Source organism: Bufo bufo, chromosome 5 (assembly GCF_905171765.1).
Source record: "Bufo bufo chromosome 5, aBufBuf1.1, whole genome shotgun sequence".
Taxonomy (NCBI): Eukaryota; Metazoa; Chordata; class Amphibia; order Anura; family Bufonidae; genus Bufo; species Bufo bufo.
The window spans coordinates 439,127,716-439,145,055 of record NC_053393.1 but is presented as its reverse complement, the minus strand read 5'-3'; positions in this window follow the sequence as shown (position 1 = coordinate 439,145,055).

Below are 17,340 nucleotides of genomic sequence, written 5' to 3'. Positions count from 1 at the left end.
CACCACAGTCATTGATCACTCCCCTGTAAGGCTGCATTCAGACGTCCGTATGATTTTTACGGATCCGATCAGTCTATCAGTGGATCCGTAAAAATCATGCGGACATCTGAATGGAGCTTTACAGGGGGGTGATCAATGACAGGGGGGTAATCAATGACAGGGGGGTGATCAGGGAGTCTATATGGGGTGATCAGGGGTGATCAAGGGTGAATAAGGGGTTAATAAGTGACAGGGGGGGGGGTGTAGTGTAGTGGTGCTTGGTGCAACATATTACTGAGCTGCCTGTGTCCTCTGGTGGTCGATCCAAACAAAGGGGACCACCAGAGGACCAGGTAGCAGGTATATTAGACGCTGTTATCAAAACAGCGTCTAATATACCTGTTAGGGGTTAAAAAAATCACATCTCCAGCCTGCCAGCGAACGATCGCCGCTGGCAGGCTGGAGATCCACTCGCTTACCTTCCGATCCTGTGAACGCGCGCGCCTGTGTGCGCGCGTTCACAGGAAATCTCGCGTCTCGCGAGAGGACGCACCGGCGCGTCCACCCAGAACAACAGGACCGCCGCAAAGACGCAATCCTGCGTACGGCGGTCCTGGGGTGGTTAAGCACTGGGGGCTGAGGTGGTTAATGTGGGGCAGTGTAGGGGGCAGTATTACTAATTATGGAACTCTAGAAGGGAATTACTATGGGTGGGACTATGAGGAGCACAATTACTATGGGGGCACTATTATTTCTTCAGGATAGTTTTTGGGGGTATTGGGGAGCACAGCGAGCCGCAGGATAACACTGTGGGGACTCCAGGTTGATGGATGATGATAGAAAAGTGAGGACACTAAGATGTCCGTGTTTCACACTCTGCAGAGACGAGACGGCTGAAAGAAGTGTCTGGACCAAATGGAGAAGATGATGACAGACAAGATCTACATCGGAGGAGACGTCACCTGGGAGGCCCTGGATGTGAGAGGTATGTGCTGCTGTATAGTATAGTGTATTTATGTATGTGTACCATGTATATGGTGTATTTATATGTATGTGTGTTGGATATATATGGTGTACGTGTCCCGACGCCACGCGCCCGCCGTAGTAGGGAACCTGTTCTCAAAAATTTTAATCCGACCCCCCCAGTTGACGATCTGCCTGCTTAGCCCCCCCTCCCACGTCAGCGGTCTGTTTACTATCCAAACTAGGGCTGCAACGATTAATCGATGTAATCGATAATAATCGATAACTGGATTCGTTGTCGACGAATCCAGTTATCGAATAATCGCCGATTCGTTGCTATGCAGGCGGGCGCCGGGCGGGCGGTTTACTTTAAGTCACTGCATCTTTATTTTACCTTACAATCGTGACGCTCCAGTAACAACTCTGCAGGCAGAGCGGAGGGCGGCGTAACGTCACTTACTCACGTGACGCGCCTGCTCCGCCTCCTTCATTCATAAAGTGGGCGGAGCAGGTGCGTCACGTGAGTAAGTGACGTTACGCCGCCCTCCGCTCTGCCTGCAGAGTTGTTACTGGAGCGTCACGATTGTAAGGTAAAATAAAGATGCAGTGAGTGATTAGTCTGCTGTGAGCAGCAGGGGCGGGGCTGTTATGGGTAGGGGGATCGGTCTATGGCACTGCTATGGGGATGGGGGATCTGTGCACTGTTATGGGGAAAGGGATCTGTGCACTGTTATGGGGAAAGGGATCTGTGCACTGTTATGGGGAAAGGGATCTGTGCACTGTTATGGGGAAAGGGATCTGTGCACTGTTATGCCCATAACAGTGCACATATCCCCTTCCCCATAACAGTGCACATATCCCCTTTCCATAACAGTGCACAGATCCCCCTCTCCATAACAGTGCACAGATCCCCCTCTCCATAACAGCGCCACCCACAGATCCCCCTCTCCATAACAGCGCCACCCACAGATCCCCCTCTCCATAACAGCGCCACCCACAGATCCCCCTCTCCATAACAGCGCCACCCACAGATCCCCCTTCTCCATAACAGCGCCACCCACAGATCCCCCTTCTCCATAACAGCGCCACCCACAGATCCCCCTCTCCATAACAGCGCCACCCACAGATCCCCCTCTCCATAACAGCGCCACCCACAGATCCCCCTCTCCATAACAGCGCCACCCACAGATCCCCCTCTCCATAACAGCGCCACCCACAGATCCCCCTCTCCATAACAGCGCCACCCACAGATCCCCCTCTCCATAACAGCGCCACCCACAGATCCCCCTCTCCATAACAGCTCCACCCACAGATCCCCCTCTCCATAACAGCGCCATTCACAGATCCTCCCCATAACAGTGCCATCCACAGATCCTCCCCATAACAGTGCCATCCATAATTTGTTTTAATATGGCCTTTGAACATAATTTTTCAAGTAAAATCATATAAACCGCTTTGTTTTGTAATTTTGTCGTTTTTCCCGATTAATCGATTAATCGTAGAAATTAATCGGCAACTAATCGATTATTCAAATAATCGTTAGCTGCAGCCCTAATCCAAACCCTCCCCCCCGCATTACCGCTTGGGTCAGTCGGCAGGCTCAGTGAAGGACGTAAGGGGTGTCAGCGGCACCGCGACGGAGCTTGAAGGACGTCCCCTACGTGACTCATCCTGGGGGGGTGACACCATTTTCTACCGCACGGGGTGACACCAGCCTTAGCAACGCCACTGGGCTGGGGAGAGCAGTATAAAGTACCTTTTGTGGAGCTTTTATTTTCAGAAGTAGTGTGTATATGTAAGTTTTATTCTGGCAGATTCTGCTCCTGCAAGTGCCCAGGGCAGGGCTTCCCTGTGTAGTGATCTCTGCATTGAGCTGCATCTCCCCCCCCCCCCCCCCCCCCCCTCTGCTCTGTGTGGCAGCTGTAGCATCCAACTAGAATACCACTACAACAGTCATGCAGAAGGGAGAGGCAGTGAAGCATCTCAACGTGGAGAGGACTTCACAGTGATGCGCCATCTCCTAAGCAGTTGCTAGAGCAGAATCTGGCAGAATATAACCTCACATTCATACTACTCCTGATAATAAAAGCTCAGCAAAAGCTGTTTGTACTGCTCTGTCCAGCTCGTACCTAGTTCTGTCAGCAGCTTATCATGGACAAAACTGCTGACAGACTCCCTTTGACTTTTTTTTTAATTTCGTTAAGAGCCCCAAATTATCAGCAAACAAAATGAATACAGGCAGTAGAAGAAAACATGTATACTTTTTTTTAACATGGGAGACTGAGAGAGATAGATGGTATCTGCCAGAGGCATCTTTTAACGCGGTATTTCTGGATATGTCGTATTATGAGGAAATGTTAAGTGGAGGGCACTGTGTGTTATCTCCATTATGTTTTCATGTCTGTAGCAATATATTTCTTTTTTAAACTCTGAGAAAGAAAATAAGACCTCATAAATTACATAAATCAAGACAATATGCGTTTCTTAATAATGGATGGGGGATGGAGCATAAAGATGTAAATGTATTCTACAAGATTACAAGAAAGTGTCTCAAGCTAAAATTTAGAATAAAATACATGAATTGAACTTAATGTCTTGACACTGTATAAAATCATTTGCAGTGGGGAACTGCCATTAATATGATTTTGGCACTGCATGAAAGGGAGAGATAACAAGCACCCTTTGTTCTTTTTAAACTTCTGTAATCACAGTGACCTTTCGAAGATAACTAGAGAAATTTTCAGTAGATATTTTGCTGGTGCACAGAGGAGATTGTTTTTGTTCCTCTAAAGGGACTTCTCTATTGAATAGAGTTGCTCCCCTAGAGTGCAGCAAAGAATGGAAAATGGACCTGGAAGTACCTGAAAGTAATCATGTGCCTTCTTTCCATCAGCAGAAAGTGTATCTAAACTCTGGTGCCATACGGTACCTTGATAACCGTAAATGCGCAGCAAGCATTCACCAGCCCCAGTAGTCTGAGCGCGTTTTGTAGTTACATTGTTACCTAGCTAGTAAAGTTGAAAAAGAAATAATACAGAGTTGATCCAGACGAAGACTGAGATTCTTCAACAAAATGGAAACCAGAATAAATTCCAAAATCCTAATTTTAGTTCATTCTAGATGTTATATTGCTCCATAAAGGCTTCCAAACTGTACACATCTTAATGTGGCACTATATTTTCCAGCTATATATTCAATATAAGCCATCACATATGTAACTAAGTAATAATAGTATTTATGACGACAACCATACCTGTACTATATATTTATTCTCAGTTTTCCATTTTTGCATGCTCCATCTCTAATTGTTAGTTATTCATTAGCTCAGCTCCAGTAGGATTGGGCACACGCAGTAGCATAGTGCTTCCTCGTAGGATAATTTCACGCGAGCGAGTTTCCCGTCCGGATGCGATGCGTGTAGTGAACGCACAGCATTGAATCCTGGACCCATTCATTTCAATGGGTCTGTGTATAGTTTTTCATGCATCATCTTTTTTTCGGTAAGGAAAATCACAGCATGTTCTATATTGTGCATTTTTCACACAGCTCTGACTCCGCAGAAATTAATGGGGCTTGCGTGAAAAATGGAAGGCATCCGCATGCAATGTGTTTTTTTTTACTGATGGTTGCAAGGAAAAGAGTATTATTCAGTTTTACAAAAATCTATTTCATCCTCATGGAAAAAACATACACTGAACGCAATTGCAGAAAAAAACTGATTCAACCATCAGTTTTTCCCTGAACAGATCCTGACACAATCCTTATTACTAGTGTGAAAGAGGCCTTACAAGAACCGGCAGAGAATGTTGATCACTGTCCTGGATGTGCTCTACACGATCACGTACCAAAATGTGGACTTCCTAAGCTGCAGTCAGTTTGATGCAAGTAAGACGTCATGCACACTAACGTGTTTTGTTTCCGTGTCCGTTCCGTTTTTTTTGCGGATAGGATGCGGACCCATTCATTTCAATGGGTCCGCAAAAAATGGGGACAGCACACTGTGTGATGTTCGCATCTATATGTCCGTTCCGTGCCCCGCAAAAAAGATAGAACATGTTAGGAAAATTTACTCTCTTGCCTAACGGTGTGTCCCTGACACATGATTTCAGTGATCAGCTTGAATTAAGCCTTATCCGGTACCGGGAGAATGAACTAGATTGACCACATGAACACATGTCTATTTCCAATTCATTCTGGTTTATTCACAGCTGGCAAACAGTTTTAATAGAGGGGGTTGAGCTTCCTTGACATCCAATCATATGTTAGCATTAGTATTTGACCTATAATATGGTCACACATGAGCTCTGCATTAGCATAATAGATGACTCCTAGAAACAGCATTTGACCAATCAGGTATACACATAAGCTAGCAGACACTTGAGCCAGATGACCTTATATGGCTAGGACTGTTCATACTTTCAAACTAAGGAATGTATGGATTTCTTGAAACAGCCCAGGATGTGTCACACACATTCCTTAAGGGGGAAGGGAGGTTTTGTAGTGCACTAACCAGATGTAATACACGTGGCTGAATAAGACAAAATGGAGTCACATATATCCCATCAAATCCCCTCTTAGAACCTTATATATATATATATAAATCCAGAAAAACGGGCGGCACTCCAAGAGATAAAAGAAAGTGAACCTTTATTCACCCAGGTGGTGCGACGTTTCGGCTCTACACTTGAGCCTTTTTCAAGCAAAGATACAACTCAAATCACAACATTATATACAGGTGAAACAATTAGCATATCGACATGTGATCACACTCCACCCAGTGGGTGTGTTACAACTCATAACAATCAAATGTGAGCACAAAATGTAAACATCACAAGAAGACAGTAAATAAAGTGCAGATCAGTTAAGGAATGTATATAACATACATGTCATATATATGGTGACTGGAGGCACATGCCACAAATATCTGAACACGGATTGATCTGTCCGATCAGTGCAATATAATGTGATATATTATATATACAGGAGGGAACGACGGAGATGAGGGGCGATCGAACAAACATACCAAGAGGGCGAGGTGGTTCCTGTCATGCCGCTGTTCGGCGTTGTTTACTATTCAGTGCGCAGACGTAGCGCAGCACCAATCAGGGATATGCAAGTCGCAGGCGTCCGGTGTCGTCAGGCCAGGCTGCAGCGTCATCTCCCTCAGTCAAAACCTCTAGCCCCAGGCGCATGCTCAGTGGGGAGAAACCTGCTGACGGCGCCATCTTGCTTAAGGGAAAAGGATCACTATAACAAAGCATTCAGTGTAGTGCATCAGTCCCACATCATAACGGATATAGGCAACTCAGAAAGACAGAGGTCACCTGGTAACCAGGGTGTCCATCTGTATTTATCCAAGTGAAGCCCCATCCCGACCACGGAACCGCGGCCCATGCAGGGATACCACCAGGGTTACTGAGAGCCATCCTATCCGAGAGGGGTCTCCTCTTGTGGGCACACAGATGCCACAGAATGCAGATAGCGTATACATATCGTGTCGCCCAGGCTTGCTGTCTTGATCGACCAATCCCAAGGTGCTTGTAAAATTAAAAAACATACAAAATACACAGGGAAAAAAATACAACCATCATAAATAAAAAAACAAAAGGACGAAACGTCCAAAATAACCCTCTCCTATACGGTATGCCGCGATCACCCCAATCAGATCTGTCATTCCTCCTGTAGTGAAGTGTGAGTAATCTGTGTAGAGAACAGAAAAAAACATTATTATAATTTAAAGCAAGAAAAACATTTTTTGAGTTATATAACTCTCTTAGTGTATACACGTGACACCTACTGGCATCCATCGTGACTCAGGAGGCAAACCATCCCTACAGAACATCCCCAAAATTATACTCTACATTTAACCCATGGGGTTTCAGGCTGCCCAACCTGTGGATCCAGTTGAGCTCCCTACGCCTCAATGCCCTCGATCTGTCCCCGCCTCGTCTGGGCTGGGGAATATGGTCCACTATCCAGCATCTCAGGTCGCTCTCCCTATGTTTGAGTTCCGTAAAATGCTTGGACACAGGTAGGTCCAGACGTTTTTTACGGATACTCAAGCGATGGTTATTTAGGCGTGTCTTGAGTTCAGTGGTCGTCTCGCCTACATATATCAAGTTGCATGGACAGGATAGTACATAGATAACGTGACTGGAGTCACAGGTTAGGTGAAATAAAATTTGGAAAGATACCCCAGTGCCAGGATGTATGAAATTCCTCCCCTTGCGGATGTATTTGCAGTTAACGCAATTGAGGCAGGGATAACAACCCAAACCCAATTGCGCCAACGTGGTCTGTCTCAAGGATCCTTTTGAGCCAATATCCGCCTTGACTAACTGATCCTTCAAATTTCTGGATCGACGGTAGGAGAGAAGAGGTGGACGCTGAAATTCTGGGATGTCACCGAAGCATGAGCCTAGCAGGCCCCAATGCTTTTTTAGGATTCTATTAACTGAGGAACTATGCTCACCATATACAGAGATAAACGGAATCCTGTCCGCGTTGCGGACAGTATTTCGTTTTGTCAGTAAATCCGCCCTTTCCAAATTGTGCACTCTGTTAATATGCTCTTTCAGCAATCGTTTGGGGTAGCCCCTATCCTGAAATTTCAGGGCCATGGAGCCCAAGGTCTCATCTAATTTAGTCTCATCCGACATATATATATACTATATGGTTCTTTCTCTGCTCCTCCTTGGTTTGCTTGTAAACCTTTAGGTATTCCATGTACCCTTCAGGAGTATAATCCTCAGGCTTTGTTGAGGTTGGGTTTACCTCTTCTACCTCTACCGGTGTATAGAGGAATGTTGAGTGTACCCCTCTTTCGGCCACCTTTTGACATATGACAAGAAGGGAGGGCACACACTGTAGACAACAGCAGAGACCCACTATTGCAGCGACAACGGCGAGTGCCACTCTTAAAACATATCTTATTTGACCAAAGTCAGGTATTCAGCCAAAAAGCCAGTCCCACCAACCTTGGTCAACATCTTGTTTTATATGTTTTCTCATCTCCTCTAATTGGCCTATTTTATCTTTTATTCCACGGGAGTGATCTAATAAATTGAAACAAACCATCCCTGCGAACGCTGAGCATCCTACACCATGTTGGAACAATAAATAGTCAATAGTTGCCCTATTCTGCAAGATAGCCTTTTCATACGATTGTATATCCAGCAGCATATCTTGCAGAACTGCACTAGTGACATTTATCTGTTTTACCATAAAACAGGCAAGTTTTGATATTGTCCTGTGGTTATATATGGCCAACCCTGGTACCCCTATCAAAGATACCCCTAAACTCATATATTCTGATCTAGAGAGGAGATTCACATTATAATCACAATTTTCTGGTAACTGTAGGGAAGTGTCTCTCGTGTGTCGTGTCTGCATTGCTGGGAATAGTGGTATCATTGCTAATGTCAACCTAGCTATTGTACAGGGTCCCTCTGTAATATTGGCCGGTATGTATGTGTAACTAGTATTCCCACAGGCCAATACCCATCCTGTTGGTAGAGGTACATGTTTGTCTAGGGATGGTACTGTTTTTGTAATATTACATTGCATATTCTTTCCTGATATTATCTTTTTACAACTACCTAAATCTCTATCACAAATATTTGGTTTAGTCTTATTCTGCATTTTTGCTTGTATGCAGGGAGGCAATAGTGTCTCATCACAGGTGAAGTTATAACATATTTCTGCTGCTGTGACAAGACCTGTAATTATTTCTATCACATTACTTTGCAGAGTCTCATATGTAGGACAGTCATAACAAGCATGATAAGGATTTACATATCCATATTTAACATCATGATGCTCCATATCTTCGTCATTCCATTGGGAACGTAGGAGCTCCGTCCATACATCTAGTGGGGTGGGGACCGCTACCAGACATGTCTCCAAAATGTTAGATGCCGATAAAGTGGTTTGGAGACAAAAGTCAGTTAAGTTCAGAGTTTTGGCCAGGTACAGCCATAAGTTCTCCTTTGTCTTGCATAGACTGTCTTCCCCTCTGCATTCTGTTTTCAGGTATATCTGTCTGTTCTACAGCCATGGGACAGTAAGTAGGAGACACAAAATTACAATTATTAAGGCACTACATCTCAGCCATCTCGAGGAATTTCCCGACTGCGTCATCTCGTTGGGGGTCAAGGCTGTCTGCCTCCGTTAGTACCCCTTCTGTATCTTCTTCGAGGTCAAGGCTGTCTGCCTCCGTTAGTACCTCTGGGCCTCGTTGGAGGTCAGGGCTGTCTGCCCCCGTTAGTACCTCTCTTTTCTTCACCAACTTAATCCTTGTGGCGTAGATTCACGTGGGCGACTGTTCAGTGAGGACTGCTGTTCTGGTGATCACGACTACCTCGGTGGGTTGTCCGTAGGTGAAACTTCCTGGTTCCTTTCCCTTCTTTAAGATCTTGATCATCACCTGGTTGCCTATCCGGAATGGACGGGTTGATTCCTGAGAAAGAGAAGGAGACTTACAAGCAACTTATTCTTCAGTTTTACTGAGGACTTTGATCAGATTAGTAACATACTCCTCCCTGATCAGGTCCAAGTCCCCTTCCTGCACCACCAGGGGGCATCTTGCCCATGGTGTGGGGAAAGGCCTACCCATGAGTATCTCAATGCTGTTTATGTCCTACTCTGTGGAAATGTGCTATTAAGATGGAAGCACTGTGTTGGGGGAATGCATAACTTCCCCTTTTCGCAGACTAATCCTATCTCAGGATTTTTCTGCAATACTGGATAACACCAGTCTTGCTGTTCCTGTTCAGTGGCATACCACTGAAGATCAGTAAGCATTTGCAACATCTCAGGGGTTGGAGGTGCCAAACATGGCATCTCCCAATGGTTATACAAACCTGTGAGGTTGCATTTGGCCACTCATTTCGCCACCTTAACTGCCAGCGCATTGCCCTGTGAGACATGATCCTTACCATCTGCTGCCGTGAATCCTCTCCTCTGCCAGATCATACCATGGTCCCACACTACCCCATGTGTGTACCTACTCTCAGTATAAATGGTGACAGGTCTATCAGCATGTAGAATACATGTCCTAGTGAGTGCAATAAGCTCAGCTGCCTGCTGTGTTGAGTGCGGATGTGCTTGAGTAGGCCTACAACATCATGAGTGGTGTGCAAAATGGTGTAATGTCACATTGTGAAAGAATTTGTCAACTCTACCATCATAGCACAGGCTGCAAGAGAACACAGACATGCCGGCATCCCTTGAACAGGGGTGGGCATTACCTTTGAGAAAAACACACAAGGACGCGACTTGCCTCCGTTTTCTTGTGTCAGTACACCCGCCATGGTTTTACAATTTTGGCGTGCAAACATGTGGAAGGGCATATTATAGTCAGGGAGGCCCAGCCCTGGGCTCGACATGAGTAAACATTTCAAATAATCAAATGCATTGTACATTTCAGAAAACCATTTAATCAAATCTGGATTTCCATCCAGAGTGGCTTGCCTCAAAACATTGTCAATAGTGGGAGCAATCAGGAATCCATTGTCTACCGTTTATCATACCAAGGAAAGATAACATTTCTTTCCTAGTGTGCGGGGCGACCAAACCCGCAATAGACTGGACCCTTTCTGCGCTGATTCTCCATTCACCTTTTGTGAGGACAAAGCCCAAGTATTCAACCTGCATTTTACACCATTGCATTTGCTTAAGTGTCACTTTGTGACCACATCCTGACAACCATTATAACAGTGATAAACCATCCTGAATGCTGGCCTCCGCTGACATGCTACACAGTAATAAATCATCGACATATTGCAGCAGCACAGAACCTTGGGGGGGTGTATCATGATTCTAACATCGCTTGGAGGACTATGCTGTACACTACAGGTGAATCAGCATATCCCTGGGGCATTTCTGCACCAGGTCAGTTTGACGTCTGTCAAAGGAAAAAACAAAAAGTAGTCTGGTTATCTTATCAACTGGGATAGAAAAGAATGCATTTTTCAGATCTATCACACTGAACCGAACAGCGTCTGCTGGAATGGCAGATAATAATTAAGTGACATCAGGTACAACAGGGGCTATAGGCACAATGATGTTGTTGATGGCCCTTAAATCCTGTACAAAGCGGGCAGTACCATCTGCCTTTGTCACTGGATTAACGGGCGTGCTGTAGGGTGAAATCACCTCTTCCAGGATTCCCTTTTGTAGGAATTCCTTTATCATTGGCCTAAGTCCATCAAGTTTCTCTTTTTTTACAGCAGGTATTGTTTCTGGAACACTGAGATGACACCTGGTTTCACAGTAGCTTTGTAAGGTGTGCAATCTATGAATCCTGTGTCATATTCATTTGAGGACCATAATGCAGGGTTAATGTTATTAAGTTCTGGGTGGTCCTGTATGTTTGCAAGAATCAGTGGCACTGGTGTAGAGACTGGAATGAGACCTGAGTGTACTCTTATGCCCTGAGTCTTTGCTGATACCTGCAAGTCAAGCTTAATGAACAAATCTCTCCCTAATAGGCTGACTGGGCAATCTAGTATAATGCTAAATACATGACATGATCTGTGATGTATTTGTGATGTATTCCCTGTCAATGGTTTCTACTGGTAAGGAATCTGTTCTGTATGTCCTTGTCAGTACCCCATTTATTCCCATAGAGGGCTCACATTTCCTTCCTCCCATTCTGAGTCACCTAAACCATTGGAACATACAATTGGGAAAGATCTAATCAAATACTGGAGCCCTGTCTGGAATATCTTATAGATAACACAGGTTAGCATCTTCACATTCTGCTTATGCATTTCCAATTAGCAGCCCCCCCCCCCCCCAACCCCCATATGAAATTCCTGAGCAGAGGAGGGGGGTATGAGATGGGAGGGAGTTCTCTCTCTGAGAGCACATCTCAGACAGAACAGGAAGAAGTTTGTTTTGTGGGACTACAAGTGACATTTTGGAGTTTACAGCAGATGTGGTGGGGGGGGATGCCTCATGGCAACTTTGTTCTCTCTATAGGATTCAAAATCCTCCATCTTGAAATAAGAAATGCTGCTCATTTCATTTCTCTAACTTCAATTATCAATACACTTATGCATTAACTATCCATCTTTTAGTGCTGTAATCTCTAATTCCAGGACTATAAATCGTCACTTTTTAAACACACACAGATCATTAGGGCAACAAAACTTAACCAGTTCATTTCTGAATGTTTAACACAAGCCCTTTCTAATTGCAAACACTGAGACACTTTTTCCCTTGCCATGAATTAACTTCCTGACTCTGCTGTGTCTTGTCACTCACCCTAGCCCCCCTTCACAATCACGGGAGTTCTGATGTACACTGTCTGTAAGCTTCTAACAGATTTTTTTTTACAGCTTTTCATCCCTGTTGCCAGCCGGGCATAACATTCTGTTTCACATTTTAACTGTCAATTCTCACATCTTGCCCAATTGTCTACTCATGTGTTAACTAGGAAATAATTTGTGGGACTAGACCGTGCAACAAAGTTTACATGTTGGCAGTGATAGAAACAGAATGATTTCAAAGCGGGATGCGACCGTAAACTTACCACCCGGCCAACATCTCACACAGACAGATAATCTTAATACTTCTAAAATACTTATACTATATATACATAAGAGTTAATTCAAGCTTGTATCCTTCTGTTCCCGGAACAGATTATTCTTAGTGCACTATCTAACGATATGGACTCAATGAGCCTCTTAAAATCAACATTTGCGTGTCCCAGACATCGCAGTCCACTGAAATCATAAATAGATGGTTCGACTTACTTGAATGGGATTTTGGTCATTGCTCCAGGTCCAAGAGGAGGACAAAAAAATTGATGTCTTTCACTGTAGACCTGAAGAGGACCCTCCCAATCCCGGAACCGAGCCCCCAAGCTGTTAGGAAAATTTACTCTCTTGCCTAACGGTGTGTCCCTGACACATGATTTCAGTGATCAGCTTGAATTAAGCCTTATCCGGTACCGGGAGAATGAACTAGATTGACCACATGAACACATGTCTATTTCCAATTCATTCTGGTTTATTCACAGCTGGCAAACAGTTTTAATAGAGGGGGTTGAGCTTCCTTGACATCCAATCATATGTTAGCATTAGTATTTGACCTATAATATGGTCACACATGAGCTCTGCATTAGCATAATAGATGACTCCTAGAAACAGCATTTGACCAATCAGGTATATACACATAAGCTAGCAGACACTTGAGCCAGATGACCTTATATGGCTAGGACTGTTCATACTTTCAAACTAAGGAATGTATGGATTTCTTGAAACAGCCCAGGATGTGTCACACACATTCCTTAAGGGGGAAGGGAGGTTTTGTAGTGCACTAACCAAATGTAATACACGTGGCTGAATAAGACAAAATGGAGTCACATATATCCCATCAGAACATGTCCTATTATTGTCCGTTTTGCGGACAAGGATAGGCATTGTTACAATGGATCCGCAAAAAAACAGATGCAATACGGTCTTGTGAATGTAGCCTTAGACTTGTGGAGTGTGGAGTCTAAGGAGTTGCCAGGTTTAACAAATTTTGACTTCCTTATCGGACCTGTGGAGGAAAGCATACTTGGCTACTCCCTGCTGCTCTGTTCCGGCATCTTTGATCCACCTCTGCATTTGCCGCTTGTAAACGATGGGGGTCATGTGTGCCAATGCAACCAATGACTTAAGTGGCATGTGTCCCAGGGATGGAGGTATCCCTTGTTCAGATGTATGGGTGCCAAAAGGAGGGGGCATTGGTGGGCCAGGGAGTCATTAGCATAAACTGCACTGATAATGCTGGCCCTGTATTATCAGTGCAGATTCCCTTTTGAGAAGGACCTGCAGTGGCATAGTGGTCACATTAGCACAGGTTCCTCAGGTGAGAACAGCAGTCTGAGGACCAGAATAGCAGGAGATAAGAGACTAGAGAGCTCTCCTGCACTCTCCCCATTATCTATGCTGCTGTCTTGCCTTCTTAAAGGGCTGAGAAATGGGGTAAAGTGCTGCTTACAATGGGGAAGTGGTGGGAAAGGGGTCTATGCTGCTAGCAGTGGGGTGGGATGAGAGGGGGATAATGCTGTTGCCAGCGGGATGGGGGTGGCATGGGGAGAAATGCTGCCGCCAATGTTAAAGAGGTGGGAAGATGGAAACTGCTGCTGCCAGTAATGGCTGGGAAGTGTGAAAATGGGTTGTGAAGGGGGACACTGCTGCTGCCAGTGGGGAAGAAGTGTAAGAAGACAATGCTGCTGCCAGTGCCATATACCCAGCCTAAAAATCCCCTATTATGAATAAATATTAATTTATTTTAATCCACTCCTTGGAAAAATACATCCATTATTTGGTGACATTTTCTGCAGCTGTCACCTGGGAGGTGGAAGACCCAAGCTAATTCTTTGCACAGTTGCAATCTGCAGTCTGTGTCTGCCTCTGTCACAAATGAACGGATGTCCATGTAATGTAAGGGTGCATTAGGTCCATCAGTGTGGGAATTGCACCATAAAGGAAGGTCCCAAGCAGGGGAACCCCTCCCATTGTGAGGCAGCCCCTTTAAGTTTGATTACAAACAGCAAGCACAGGATTTACTCATATTGTTATACTCCCCGTGTTAAAATGTTGCTGAAAGAAACTAGAGAGTGCAAATGATAGGAAGGGATATCAGCACAAGCTACCAGATCATCAGTTCAAGCAGCCGCACTATTGTGCCCTCCTACCATGAGTTCTGAAGCTACTATGAATGAGCGAACTTGTGTTTTCAAGTTTGGCGTACAAGGTTCGGGTTATCTAAGAATTCCGCTATGGATTCCGCTACCACGGACCATAGCAAGCCGCGGAGATTTCCCCTAAACTTTCGGTTTTGTGATGTCATATAAACAGTCGGTCTCAAGGCAGTTTTGCAGAGATACCTAAGAGTGAAATTTTTACATGTATTTATTTTTTACGTGTTTAGAGGTTTAGAAGGGTATTTATAATTTTACCAGTTTTTTGTTGACTGTCAGTGAAAGTACTCCTCCTGACGAAGCCAGAGGGTTGGCGAAACGCGCGTTGGGGCAGCAGCATACTGAGAGCCTCGGTTATACAGTCCATCATGGGTAATTGATCTCTGTCATTTTCAGCTATATGTTGCAGTGTCATGTAGTTCTTGCATACGCATTTTGGGGTGCGTACCCACCATCACGCTATTTCGTGTCATTGGTGACCGGACTTTGTTTTGCGGTTACTTGCCGCTTACACATCGTATGTATGCAGCATATCCTTGTTCTTAGATTTAACAATTGCTCTATCATGTTCTAACTGTGTATGACTTGGGCTACATGCACATATATTATTTGTGGATATTTATACCATTATTCTATTGGGCTGATAACCTGAGTTGCTCCAGTGTGGCCTCCACTACCAGGGGTTTTGGGGTGAGGGGTTCTTATGGACCTCCTTCTCCCTTATGTTTTCGGTGTAGGAGTTGTACTATACACTCACCTAAAGAATTATTAGGAACACCATACTAATACGGTGTTGGATCCCATTTTGCCTTCAGAACTTCCTTAATTCTACGTGGCATTGATTCAGCAAGGTGCTGATAGCATTCTTTAGAAATGTTGGCCCATATTGATAGGATAGCATCTTGCAGTTGATGGAGATTTGAGGGATGCATATCCAGGGCACGAAGCTCCCGTTCCACCACATCCCAAAGATGCTCTATTGGGTTGAGATCTGGTGACTGTGGGGGCCATTTTAGTACAGTGAACTCATTGTCATGTTCAAGAAACCAATTTGAAATGATTTGAGCTTTGTGACATGGTGCATTATCCTGCTGGAAGTAGCCATCAGAGGATGGATACATGTTCTCATTCTGTTTATGCCAAATTCGCGCTCTACCATTTGAATGTCTCAACAGAAATCGAGACTCATCAGACCAGGCAACGTTTTTCCAGTCTTCAACAGTCCAATTTTGGTGAGCTCGTGCAAATTGTAGCCTCTTTTTCCTATTTGTAGTGGAGATGAGTGGTACTCGTGGGGTCTTCTGCTGTTGTAGCCTATCCGCCTCAAGGTTGCGCGTGTTGTGGCTTCACAAATGCTTTGCTGCATACCTCGGTTGTAACGAGTGGTTATTTCAGTCAACGTCTCTCTTCTATCAGCTTGAATCAGTCGGCTCATTCTCCTCTGACCTCTAGCATCCACAAGGCATTTTTGCCCACAGGACTGCCGCATACTGGATGTTTTTCCCTTTTCACACCATTCTTTGTAAACCCTAGAAATGGTTGTGCGTGAAAATTCCAGTAACTGAGCAGATTGTGAAATACTCAGACCGGCCCGTCTGGCACCAACAACCATGCCACGCTCAAAATTGGTTAAATCACCTTCCTTTCCCATTCTGACATTCAGTTTGGAGTTCAGGAGATTGTCTTGACCAGGACCACAACCCTAAATGCATTGAAGCAACTGCCATGTGATTGGTTTACTAGATAATTGCATTAATGAGAAATAAAACAGGTGTTCCTAATAATTCTTTAGGTGAGTGTATATGTCTAGGCCCCTCTATAACTTGCCGCTGTTATATCTGAGGTATGTGTTGGTTCTGTCAGTGAAAGTACACCAGGGAGTTGCCTGGCATGGACATGCAACTTTTTTGCTACTTTTTAAAAAGTTGCACATCATAAATGAGACATAAAAGTGTTCTAATCTGTAATCCCAAAATACTTTTCATTCCACTTTTGAAAGTCGCTAAATTTTACCAAAAGTTGCAAACAATTTGGACAAAATGGTGGCAAAATGGTCTGGGAAATATTTTTGTGGCATTCTCTTGGCCCATTCATTCATGTGGAAGGCATTCTCAACCAATTTGGGTATGAATCCATCCTTGCAGATCACCTACCCATACATGCTGATGTCTTCTATGGGGCGGATGAGATTTTCCAGCAAGACAATGCAACATTTCTCATGGCTAGGAATGTCCAACATTGGTTGAAAGAGCATGACCAAGACTTTCAAATACTTCACTGGCCCCCTAATTCCCCAGACTTGAACCCAATTTAGGTGGGATCACCTCGATCATTGTGTTCATTTTATGGATCATCCCCCACTATGCACTCACTATGGTTCCAGATACCTGTGACAACCTACCAGGACAGTCTAGGTTCTGTCTGTGCTGCACATGGCGGTTAGCTGGTAGTCATAATAATGTGACTTGACTGTGTATTTCTGGTCTACTTAGTCATACCATAGTATAACATATTTAAAAGCACCAGAAGTGCTGTTAATATACACATTTCAATACACTCTCCAAGTTTTATGTAGGCTCCAAATACATACTACTATACATCAGTCCTCACATACAAAAAAACACTGAATGTGAATCAATAATAGCAAATTTTAGCAGTGAACAATAAAACTGCTTCTTAACCTCTTAGTGACCACCCAT